The sequence below is a fragment of the Ziziphus jujuba genome, chromosome 10 (genome assembly GCF_031755915.1).
Source record: "Ziziphus jujuba cultivar Dongzao chromosome 10, ASM3175591v1".
NCBI classification, from domain to species: Eukaryota; Viridiplantae; Streptophyta; class Magnoliopsida; order Rosales; family Rhamnaceae; genus Ziziphus; species Ziziphus jujuba.
In genome coordinates this window covers 11,198,254-11,212,477 of record NC_083388.1, presented here as the reverse complement: position 1 = coordinate 11,212,477, position 14,224 = coordinate 11,198,254, and the positions used below count along the sequence as shown (strand labels likewise).

General features: G+C 27.7%; 1 pseudogene; it reads right to left on the bottom strand.

Moving 5' to 3' along the window:
* Positions 1–2,297: 2,297 nt before the first annotated feature.
* LOC132799676 (laccase-17-like) lies at positions 2,298–5,311 on the bottom strand (annotated as a pseudogene).
* Between the last annotated feature and the right edge of the window lie 8,913 nt (positions 5,312–14,224).

Below are 14,224 nucleotides of genomic sequence, written 5' to 3'. Positions count from 1 at the left end.
AATCTTCTAGAATCCGTTAGAGCCAATGAATATCTAAATTAATATCTGATTAAATGTACGTAGAAGAGGACTGTAATGATCATGCCATTGTTACTTTATAATATATTACACAATGTTATTTTGGAAAAGGAGTCTAGGCCATAATATTTTAATTAAAAAAGATTAAGTGGTGGCTTATAATATTTTTCAAATAAAATATTAACAATATATTATTTATAGTTAACAAATTGTATATGAAAAAAAATGTTTTTTTTTTTTTTTAATATCTTGACACAAGAACAAAATCATACAAATTGAAAATGAATTAGGACTATTTGCTTTTTTTTTTTTTTCAATGTTTTTCTATGCTACTTTTTTAATCTAGTGGAAAATATCAAATCATCTCATCACACCCTATTTTGTTAAAAACAAAAGGACAAAAAAAAAAAACGAAAATCAACATATATTGCTGCTAAAATTCATCATGTGAGTACTAATTCCTATATATAACCATTGTAAAACACCTTCTGACACTGATGAAGTGCTAGTCAAAAGACATTAGTATGGCGTTAGAAATGACATTGCTAAGTCATTAGTATGTCCGTTTTTGGTGTAGATTATGTCTTTGTTTTTTCTTTTTTTTTTTTTTCATAAAGATCGCTTTATTGAAAAATAAACTTGATATACATTGTTATACTCATTTTCTAGTAGTTTAAATTTTTAGAACAGAATATAATTTAAGATAGTATTAGAGCTATGTGACCAAGAGGTCTTGTTTTCAATATTTGATACCCTCATTTGAACTTGAACTACTATAAATTGTTGTTTGGCACGGATTTTTCCAAACTAGCCTACTTCTTAACAGGTTAAGCTTTGAGAATAGATGTTCATAGATTTTTTTTCTTTTTTTAGGAAGAGAATCGCTCATAGAATTTGATTTAGGAGTTTTCTTGCTAGATTTAATTTGGATTATAGCACATTATGTAAGCTATATTATAACTTGATTAGAGTATAGGATATATAGTGTACTTATTGGTCTGTTAGGCACACTTCTTTATTTTTTGTAATATCTGCTGGGCACACTTTGACTAACTCATTGTTCAAATAGTTTAATGGTCTTCGTTTCAACCTTTTAAAATTTTGTGCATGACACATATTTCATTATTGTTCATTCAAAATTTTCATGTGGAGTATAACATATTGGAAATCACTATTGTGATTTCATTTACATGGAAAAATATTCATATTAAATTAATTCCTTAAAAACTTAAAATTTATGGTAATTTTACATAGCATCAAAGCTTAAAATATTAGGGATCAAGATTCAAACTAAACCATCATCTTAAAGCATCCCCAAGAACTCCTTAAATGTGACATTCTCTTTATTTTAAAAAGATAACATTAAAAAAAAAACTCCAATAAACTTTTTATTTTGACTTTTTAATATAAAGAGTTGGTTTGGCTCTCCAAATGTAGAGAGCCAAAATCATTATTTATTTCAATATTATATTTGTTTAATTGAATATAACATATTCTTCTATGCCACTATTATACTATTTAACAGATAGGTAACTCATATAAAAAATAGAGACTACAAGTAAAACAATAAATATTTATAGAAAAAATAAAAATAAAGAACTTAAATAGAAAATTTATTGGAGAACATTTTTAAATTTTATTTATTATTTAAAAAAATGTTTTTTATTATAGAAAATATATATTTTTTACCTCAAAAAGTTCCTTGGGGATGCTTTTATGAGGATCAAAGTAGTCTATAAGTAAGAAAGAATATTTACATACCTAGATGTACATATTAAAATCACTCTCTCAATATACTCTTTTACCTTAAAGAGTTCCTTGGAGATGCTTTTATAAGGATCAAAGTAGTCTATAAGTAAGAAAGAATATTTACATAGCTAGATATACATATTAAAATCACTCTCTTAATATTTAAGATTTTGAAATTAGTGGTAGTTTAATAAATTCTCCTACACTTCATGTATTTCAAATGTTAAAAAAAAAAAAAAAAAAGCATAGATGAATGTATAGGGAAAAAATAATAATAATAAGCAGATGGCAATTCAGGTCTATTTTATTGAGCCTCTCCCAACAAGAAATTTGAATATTGCCCCAAAAATAAAAAACAAAAAAATTGTCTCACTCTTTTCCTTTTTCCTCGAGTTTTTATAAATAAATATAACAATAATTGAAAATTAAATACGCCAGAACCAAAGCACAAACAGAGAAAGAATGAAGGTGGGTTAAAAATTATTAGGGAATCAGTTATTCGATCTAAATCAAAGTAATTATGTTCAACATTAACATTTGGGAAGATCTGCCGGTGGATGAAGCAATTTTTGATTGGGAAGCTTTCCATCTAATACTAACCAAGCCATCTTCAATCCCCAACTCGTGTGGATCTCAAGGTGACAATGCATGAACCATACACCTGTTTACAAGCATCATCATTATGCAATAGTGATTAAAAATTAAAAATAATAATAATAAATATATAGTTATCTCTAGTTTTCATATTTAGGCTAAATCAATTTTTATGTTCATTTTAAAATTTCCCATCTTATAATCGTTTAAAATAGTTCCTATATTTCTCTTGTTCGAATCCTGCATTTCCCACATATATAGTATAATTTTATTTTCAAGATAAATGTAATTTATAAATTAATATCAACACAAAAATAAGTAATTTTACTTAATTTTTTTTTTTTTTTGGTTTGGTAAGTTGTTTGGAGAATAGACTACTTATTCAACAAATATTAATTGATTTTAAATTTCTATTCACTACAAAACATCACCAAAACTCACCGGGGTTGTCGGCTAGGAACCGAATAGTAACCCATCCACCAGAAGGCACGCCAACAGTATTTCTCTCAATGGGGTCAACCAAATTGAAATTTTTAGGGTCTTTATTTGGATCAAAGTTTCCAAATCCTTGACCAACAACAAAGAAATTAAATCCATGCAAATGGAGAGGGTGGCTTTCAGCACCAAGAATGCTCGTGTCCTGCATGACCAACTCCACACTAGTATTAAAAGGAAGAACAACAACCTTTGTCCCATTGCTTACCATTGTATTGTTTGGTGGGGTTCCTGTATAATTAAAAGGAATTAAGGGACTATTTGGAAAACCCGGAGAGTAAACCCCAAATGATTGCCCAAAGAAGTGACTCTGAAGTAAGGCAGTGTTTGGGAGAGCAAAAGAAATGTTATTAATTGAAGCAGACATTGTTCCATTAGGCCCTTGGCATGTTTGGTTATGTTGGCTGCATGGATTTGTTCCAAGTCCTACTGTGAAGAAGAAGCGTTTATCAACCTTTTGTGGGACATTAGCAGGGAATTGAGCATTGGCTAAGCTTCAGAGTTTCGTCGCAAATTTTGTTGCGAAAGAAGTGTCATTTAGAGCAGGCAAAACCGGTTTGTAAAGAGGAAGTTTCTTATTCACTGAGAGTGTTGAATGAGAGGAGGTTTTGCTGGGAAGTTGGTATTCTAAAATACCAGCAACGGTGGAGTTGTCAAAGGTGCCGAGGCCTGTAACGTATGGACTAGCAGTCATTAAGAATGTGGCATTTGGAAAGTTTGGTTTGGTTTTGAGAAGAACATTTGTGGTTTGTCCTGGGGTTAATAGAAGTGTGTCAGTCTCAAAAGGTTTAACATAAATTGCATCGGCTTCAACCACTTTGAGGGTGTGGTTTGCAATGCTGAAGAAGAGCTCGTCATTGAGTGCAGCGTTGATTAGGCGGAGAAGGTAAGTCTTCCCTGGCTTCACCTTCAACTTGAATGTATCTGTTAAAGATCCAATATTAGTTTTAGAATTTATACAAATTTTAAGTTTTTAAACATGGGTTTGAGCAAAAGTTGTTGGCAAAAAAATATTTCTAGGAATAACTACATTTTACCACCTCCTGGAACCCCTTATTTTGCCCTTTTCACAATTATTTTCTGTTAGTTAAGTCCAATGCTATATTTCTATTTATTTTATTTTATCTTATTTTTTGACAATGTACATATATAGATATATATATAATTTTTATGATTGAACTAAATTGACAGGGACGAGAAAGGGATTTATGATTTAGCAGAGAGTTTAAAAAGTAGCATAGTGAAGGAGGCATCCAAATTTTTTTGTATACCTTTGACAGAGCAGTTATACAATGGGCCTGGGAGCCCATTGATTGTGTAAGCATCAGACACATTTGGGCCTCCACCAGTTTGCAAGGCTTGGCTAATGACTGCCTCAGGATCTGAATTCCACCACTCACCTGCACAACATTTTTAATGCATTCCAGTCAATTTGTTTTTGTTTGGAACACTGTAGTAAAAGTGAACATTGAAAATTGCTCACTTAATTTATACACTCGGCTTAGCAAATTATATTACATTGGGTCCTTACCTAAGATGATGGTAACTTCTTTGTGTGGCTTAGTGAAAGGGTAAGGAACACCAAACTTTGGGAGGATGATTATGGGACCATAAACAGTTGACCTTAGCCATGAGATATGGGCATGCCAGAAAAGGGTGCCTCTTTGGCCCACAATGGTGTAGTTGTACACATAGCTTTGACCAGTTTGGATTGGGCATTGGGTCACATAAGCTGGCCCATCAGCCCACCCTGTTTGAAGTTGTCTAATACCATGCCTGTTTCAAAACTAAGAAACTAAATAAATAATCAAAGCTATCATAATTATAAATCTAAGCAAATTCAGGACTGAAAAATTCCTAATTGTAATTAATCCTTAATTACCAATGGATGGAGATGTTGTTTTGAACATGGTTAACCACTTTAATAAGAAGACGATCACCCTCTCTAGCTACAATACGGGGTCCAGGAAACTGCCCATTGACTGACACAATGCTTTTTGTGTGACAAAGTCGCGTCACATTTTGCAATTTGATCTGAAAAAAACCGATCAAAGAAAATAATGCCAATAATCAAGAGATAAAAAAACTTAAACTTAAGAAAGAAAGTTAATATATTAGTTGATATATACAGTAATTTTTTATATTAAGCGTCGCCGAGTTTACGTTAGACTTCTAGTGCCCAATTATATATATAATCAGCAAGATATTTCATCTAAATTATATGTAACAATATGCCAGACGTCCAACACGAAAACTAGTCGATGACACAGAGAAGAATAAAATAATATATATATATACACACACATATATATAAATTTGTAACACATACATCAAACTTATAGTGCCTGGTTGTGGCAGCAAGTGCAGGCTCAGAAAAGAGAAACATGGTTATGAAAGAAAAGAGAAATAGACTGAAAGATAATGGTGATGGAAGAAGAAGATGAGGCACACCCATTTTTCTTTCTGGAGAGAACGTATGAACTATAATTTGGAGATGGGGGTGAAGCTGATAAGTACCAGCTAGGTTGGTCGAAAAAGCTAAAGGGAGTGAGCATATATAGGAAAGGAAAAAAAGGTGTTTGGTAATTAGATTAGGTGGCAGAAGACAGGATATATTGTCTATAGAAAAGGAAGAGATTGTATAGCTTTTTTTTTAAATAGGACAAGTTGTTAGAACAACTTTAGAGTGGTGTCGAAGATAATCAATTTCTATTGACCACCTTTCTTTTCAAGTCAAACCTTTAATATCCTTTTCCTCTAAATAAATAATATATTTACATGCACATTTACATGCCTTATAAAATATTCTAAAAGTTATATTATGTGATTTTGACCTGCTTCCTTGCTTACCAATGACTTCCAAAATTAAATTAAACTTTAAAAGCTGAAAAAACAAAAAAAAAAAAAAGTTAATTAGGTATATATATATATATATATATATAGCAAAACATATTTTTCAACATATTGTAAAATGAACAATCTATTGTAACATATCTCGTAATATATTGTTGGATGTATTTCATCCACCATTTAGTGATTGACTTTTCCCCTAATAACAATTTCATATATTACATATAAGTGTAATTTTCATACAATATTATCAAAATAGTATTTTATTGAAAAGAAAAAAAAAGTTTATAAATTTAATATATAGTTTTTTTTATTTAAAAAAAAAAAAAGCTTTTTGATGGATATCGTCGGTCCAGAATAATAATTGAGAACTATGAACTATTAGTAGTTGTGTCTTTTCAAAACGGTGAGAGTCCAAGAATTACCTAGTCCATCATTGTCCGATTGTACCAGTCTTTCTCTCCAAAGTGCTTTGCATGTGGAATCCACTTCAAACAGAATGGAACTACTGGGAATCAAACCCGCAACTCCAAAAAAGAAAAAAATGATGGATTACTAGTTCCTACCACATATAATTATTTTAATAAATATATATATAAATTATATTTACTATACAACAAGATATATAACTTTTAATTAATCCGACGTCTTCTGTCTACTTCTTTAATTAATATTAATTAGTTTATGTATATTATAATCAATGGAAGCCAATTAACAATAAAAGGTTGTGAAAATTGTAGCAATTAATATTGTCCGCATGCAGCTGTCTCAGCCGATAAACTTACTAATAAAGCAAATCCTATATGAAGCAGTCATTTTAAAGTAAGATATGACCAAAAATATAGTAATTATAATTTCCATGCAGATAATATATATATATATATATATATATATATATTCATGAAGATATATATATATTCATGAAGATATATAAAAAATGTCACAATCACTTGAATAGTAGGGAAATCTCAACTGACGCAATTTTCACTCAAGCAAACAATCTGATCTCATTGACGCCTAATTAGTAGTTTATAATGTACTGCATAATATTAACATAATATATATATATATATATATATATGTTATCTTAGAGTGATCACAACATGATTAGTGGTTTAAAACTTTGCATTAATATAATAATTTTGGTTGCACCAACTGCGCTGCAGCTTGTTGCACAATATCTCTATCTGTCTTATTCTTTGCAATTGGCTGTTAGGATGAGTGACGGCTGACCTGCAGGCATACTCATGATAACTTATTTGAGCTTCACATTCAATGTCTTATGTCCATGGTCATGGCTTTCTTTCTTACCAAGTTTCTTAGCGCGGCCATTTCATTCTATCTAATTAATTTCTTATTTCTTTCTTTCTTAAAAAAATAAAAAATTCCGCGACTTGAATCCGTTTTGTCTCTTTTCCTATGTAAAGTAAATAAAATTTAAATTTGTTTATTGATATTATATGTATAAAGTATAATACTTTATGGTCAAGGATTACAATATATTATAAATTAAAAGGGAAAATGCATGATTTAAACTTGATGGTTAAGTATGGGGTTAAGAGGGGCTCTAGCCCAGCCAAATGAAATAATAATAATAATAATAATAAATTAGCACTATCATGCTATATGAATTTACTAAAAAAATTAAAAATAAAAATAATTTCCTACAACAGAAATAATATAAAACAATTTCTAAACGAGAAACTTACAACCCTTTTAGAAAGAAAAATAAGAGAGAGAAAAAGAGGAGGGTGGAGATTTAGAAGCATATATCACTTTGAATCTTGGTAAGTTTTTCTTTTTTTCATTTCTTTTTTTCTTTTTTATTAGGAAAAAAATGTGGGAGTGGAGACAACGAGCTTTCGTAAAAATCTTTTTTAAATTAAAATTAGTTTTATATTTAGATAGTAATTTTGAGTTGGACTTACATTTTGATTGGTCATATTTAAAATTTAGAGATAGTAATAACATTGGCTAATTTGAAATTTTTAATGATGCAGTTAAAATTTATTATAATAAATATAAAATGGTGAGTTATTTTGGTGTTATTATTAAGAGAGATTGATAATCTTTCCAATATATATATATATATATATATAAATTTAGATCCGGTTTGATAATAAGTTCATTTTTTTAATTTAATTTTTTAAAAATGAAAAACAATTTTTGGTTTTAAACTTTTTCTGTCTTTTTTAACATTTGTAATTAATTAATATATTTAACAAATTCTAATTAATATCAATTACCATAAACAAATCATTGAAATAAATAAAATACAAACAATTTAGAAGAAAAAAATAAAAACAAAATACAAAAAATAAACTTGTTATCGAATGGATCTTACTTAGTTAATTTTATATAAGTTGCAACTTAAATTGTATTTTTAGTCTTTACTGTATTTTCATCGCAATTTTTGTGTATTTTTATTTTATTTTTCATTTTTCAGTTAATTTATTATTTTCAATTCAAAAAAAATTTCTTCTGTTGAGGTTTGTTTAACAAAAAAGAAAACAAAAAATTATTCAAACCCCTTGGACATCAAATCCTTGTTACGTACTAGGAGAAACCACAGCATCAAAAGTGTGGGTGTACGTATATGGATGTGTTTATCAATAGTTATTATCATTATCAAGGTAAATTACACAAAACTCTTTAAAACTATTGTACACTGATAAATACCATTGATATTGCAGAAAACCCCTTAAACTATTACAAATTTACAACTCAAAGAATAATATAGATCAAGATAAAATTATCTTTACCAAAAATGTATAAAAAGATTAATATCTAAAATTAGATAAATTTCCATGATGAATAAATTCATTTAATAAATATTAATATTATTTTTATTTCAAAAAATATTAATATATTTTTTATTTTTTTACAATTTTTTAATATTTTTGAATAAAAATATTGTTTTTAATATTTCTAGTTATATTATCTTTAATATTTAGATGAAAAATGATTAAATTATTTTGGAAAATATTAAAATTAATATGCCGAAAAGGTATATTTGTCAAATTAAAATAATTTTTAGTATTTAATGGGTTAAAGAGGACAACATGTTATGCATAACCATAGTCGAGAGTTTTATTTATTATTTTAATAATTTTAAAAGATTGTTCATAGGTATCATATGGTTCATAACGGCTTTGTGTAATTTAACCTTACTATTATTATTTGATCCAATCGATAGTCATTATTGATATTGGATTTTTTGCACTATTGCCCATAAAGTTTACAAATTTCTGCATTTGGCCTTCTAAACTTTGATTTCATCACCATTAGCCCCCATTTTTTTGGAACGGCACAATAATGCAGGCAAAAGTTTAACTCAATCTGTTTTTTCTTTTCCTTTTTCTTTTTTTTTTTTTTTTTTTTTTTTTTTTTTTTTTTGGTTGTGAAATGACAAGTGCACTTCACATGCCCTAGCAGGACTTACCCTATGAACCCTCTCAGAAATCTTGGATAATCCTGCTTATGGAAGTTTCACTAAACAATTTTTATAAAAAAGCCTAATGAAACCTCACTTAAACCATAAGCAACCAACGTACTCAATACAAAATAATACCTCGATATATATATAAAGCTACAACATAATGCAAATTCCTAAATATAGTCAACAACTATAGCCCGTAAGACTACAGGCCTTTACTAATCATACGACAGACCTTTACTAAACATACATATTAGGTTAATATTGCATCCACAATGTAGATAAGAGAATTCTAAAAATATTTGTAAATTTAAGTTGCATAACTAAATCATATAAGTCTAGAAAGATAAAAACAACAGCGAAAAATAAATACCATCGTTACTTGAAAAATACGGAAATGATAAGTAATTTGCATGGTACAATGTCCATAATTGTTTTGTCCTGGGAGAAAGAATCTTAAAAACAAATAAAACATGCAATAAATATATCTCAGTAAATAGTATAATACAATAAAAAAATAATATTTTACTATTGAAAACATTTCTTTCAAGATCTTTTATTCCAATCTTTTGAAAAATTCCCCTTTTAAAATTATTTTATAAAACCCAACTTATATCATAAATTAATATAATAAAATAAGCATTTCATAATTAAAGAATTTAAAATATTATTAATCAACTGAAATATAAATTTAATGCAAAGCAAGAAACAATATAATTGTATTCTTAGAAATAATTATGAAAATGCAGTAAAACCACCAAGATATGTATATTAGAAAACATAAACTGTATCATACAATATACTTAGCATTGCTAAATGGTGCACTGCATCACAAAACACTACTAGGTCACAAGGCCAATCTATCATCATCACAACTCTTTAACATGCCAAAGATATCTGGCCAATCTATCATCCTGTAGTCACAATGAAGTGACACACAACTCAATAATCACTCTAAAAGATTGTCACAAAACTCAATCTTCATTCTCTCATATCATAATTATACATAAGGTGACTAAATATGCATGTGACTAATAACATAAAATAAAATCATTGGTACTATATGGTACATCATTTAAAAATAATAATATAGTATTCAAAAACAATATTTTCAAGATCATATGTTTCCATTATTTTCTCAAACAAATAACAGTACCATAAATCGAAATAAATTTTCAAATCCAATAACTATTTAAATATTTTAAGTAATCATTTCATGCAAAAACATAAATACGAAAAATTAAATATATATCACTATAAACCATTTTTAAATACTTTGATATATAATCACTTGAACATGCTTAAGAATATACAATTTCCAATTTACTTTATTAAAATAAATTATTTTCCAAAAAGATTATGATATTAATTCAAATACAATGATTTTTAAATAACAAGATTTAAAAGTTCATTATAAATTCATTAGAATCTGAAACCATTTAAATATTGTCAAGAATAATGTAAAATGATAACACATATATATAAAAGCAGATATTAATATACGCATAAAATAAGCATTTAAATTAAACAATATATATATATAGATATATTGTACTAAGATGCCCAAAATTATTTAAAAATATAAACCACTCATAAATATCACTGACGATCACTTCTGCTTCTCTGTATGGTTGCCTCCAAATACAGTATGGGTGCCTACAATATAATAAAATAGTATTTTGGCTCCAAAAGTCAAACCAAAGATATTGGTGTGGTGTCTATAATATAATAAAATATTTATTAAGTTACAAAACTTAAACCAAAGATATTGACAAATACTAAATGTCTTAAAATAATTTACATAACCATAAAATTACATAAATTGAATGTCGAATGGTCCAATTGTATCGTGCCCTTAAGATTCAGTACCTAAAATTGAAATTTTTTATCCAAAAGCCAAATTTATGAAATTGAATTTTCAAATAGATCCTAATAACATTTAGAAACACATTTCCATCATCAATTTAGTTTTAAATTGTCCAAACACAGTTCAATTTTATCTAGTATTTAACTAATTAACCTAAAAATTAAAATATAGTCAAACGATATCCAAAATTAACAAATAATATGCCAATGAAAAACCAATGAGATGGGCATCACATTAGTATATTCACTTTGGTCCAAAAGTCTTGCTAGTGATCGGAAAACACATCAAAAATATCAGTTAAACTTGAGGTTGATGGAGATTTTAAACCGTGAGGAATTTCAACAAATGAATGTTGGCTTCAAGCTCAGAGGATCCAAAATAGGGAAGAGAAGGATATGGGTCAGTCTAAAATGGTGAAAAATCTGATCAACTCATCGGAGAACCATTGATGATGCTATCATTGCTTCACCTACCTAGTCAAGGCACGTTACTGATGGGATTGCTATGAAAATTGGAGTGCTTGGTTGACTTTCGATGGGATCCAAGGTAGAGTGGCTTGTGGCTTCAATAGTGGCCTAAAAAGGAGCAATTGGTAGTGACCCAATGGGTTGAGGAATGGGTTTGCAGGTTGGAAAATGGGTTAACAAGTCTATCTAGGTTTTTCAAAGGTTTGGGGACAAAACATGTATTTTTTTATTTTTTTTTCCTGTTGGACACATTGTCTAATCCATATATAGGTTCTTAGGTTACTAATAGATAAAAATCTGAGACTAGTTTGGATATTATTATAATATTAATATTTGAAACTTCTCAAAACTATAACTTTTCAACTGTATTTTAAAATTAGACATGCCACTAGTTTATGAGTTTGTATCGATAAACTTTACACCATAGTATACCGGTCAAGTCCAAAACTTGACCATATAAAAAGTCAAATTTGTGATTCACAAATAATCTAACTGGTCAAACCCAATCAAAATTTTAAAATTTCTAATATTTACTAGGACGGATTGTTACATGCTTTCCTTTTATTATCGAACATCATGGATAAATTTGGAAATTCAATTAAAAAATTAACTATAAATATGTAGAATTTGGGGATTAGGGAAAAATTAATAATATAATTAAGCAATCAATCCTCAAATCAAACATCCAACAAAAATACAAGCTTTAGGTTGGCGACCTAACATTAATTTGCCCAAGTAATGAGTATATTAGTTTGATTTATGACATGTTTATTAAGATAACAAAGAAAATTATTAATTGAAACTATTATTCAAATGAGAATTAAATTTATTTCACTTATTTGAATTATAAACTATAGTTAAGTATAACTTCTATGTGTTTTATTTGAAATTTAATTTATCATTTCTTTTGGGAGGCCAGATCCCTTAGGGCATGTTTGGTGTGTGAAATTGATATAAAAATAGAATAGCTATTCCATAGGATTAATTACTGCAATGTTGGGTAGATTTTAAATTTTTAGGAATAATTATTCCATGAGATTACTTATTTCCTCATTTCAAGTAATAGCTATTGCTTTAAAAATGCTCAGAATTATTATTCATTCATTTAAAGAATAAATATTCTTACTATATTTAAAATATAATCAAATTGAGATTGATTATCCTAAGCTAAAAATACATAAATAACTATAAATTTTTATTTAATTAATTTTTACCAAATTCGATATTTTTGACAAGAAGCATTTATAAAAACTAAATATCAAACCTAATTCAAGATATTAACCAAACAGATCAATAGAAATATCTAATCATTTTCCTTTTTTCAAAACCTATGAATATTTATTCTTATGTTATTAGGAATAACCATTTTATATACCAAATGTGACCTTAATTTTTTTTCCTGGTAAAATATTATTAGAAAACTCAAATATAGATCAAATTAAAAAAAAATTAAAAAAAAAAAAGCATGTATACAAGTCTATCATGCTAACTCAACAGCCGAATTTTCAAAAAAAAAAAAAAAAATTTAGAGCTGGATGTGTCCATTATATACTGCTTTTATGTTTTTTGTTTTCTATTTTACAAGTTAAATAATTCAAAAGATGCGATGAATCAATAATTGGGCTTAAGAGGTTAGTAAATTTGATATATCACTAATTGAAATACAGTATATGATTTTATGTAAATCTTGAGAATATAGTGTTATATTGTTTATTAATCTAGATGATTGATGCATGTTTAATTGATTTATTTTGTATTAGTACTAACTAAGTATAGATAAGTGAGGCTTAAAAAGGATGAGTAAAACCCATTGCAAACTAATAAAATAATGACATGTTATTTTATTAAATTAATACATAGGAAAATTATTTTGTATCATTAGTTAAATAAGAAATATGCTTGTTTGGTAAGTGTTAAGATATTGGAGGCACTGATAATGAGTGATTTAATTTAGGAAAAATTTCAATTACACCTGTTCAATTTTGATTATAATTTTTTTAGTTAATTTTACAGTTAAAAATCATACATATAATTTTGACAAAATTGAATGGCTCTAAATAAAATTTATCTATAATTTAAACTTACTGACTTAAGATTTAATGTTTAATGAGTAATAATTAGTGATTTAATTATTTTCTAACCAAAAAAATTGAAAAAAACCACCTTGACACGTAGGATGAGTCATGGACAAATTGTTAAAGGAATGTTAAAATATTGCACTCCAACAATAACTCGACGCGTGAACAATAACTTTGGAATCTCTATATGCGGCTACAACTTTGGCTTTCTATGCTCTGTTTTATCAAGCATCAAGTTTTATGATTTTTGTTGAGTGAAGTTTCTTTAATCAAACGTGCCTTCTTGGGGACAGCCAGCAGAAATTATGGGTTCAAATCATATTATCCTGAAGATTAAAAAAAAAGCAAAAAAAAAAAAGTTTGAATCAAACGTCTTTTGACTTTTAATTGTTATTTACAGTACTAGTAAATTATTATTAGTAATGATTTATCTTTGAAAAGCTACCAATATATGTTTTGGAAATTTGCTCAAAGCCTTCCATTGGAAGTGTATATGAAGAAAACTAACTATGAATGAACTATAAAATTTTTAGTTTGATTATTTAAGGAGTTCTTCGTTTCACTCATTTCTTTAGTGGGTATTTTCTTAACTTTTGATGAGAATATCGTGACCCATTTTACCTTTTAGATGAGAATAGTGTAAGAATTCATTTGAATCGCCGTAAATAAA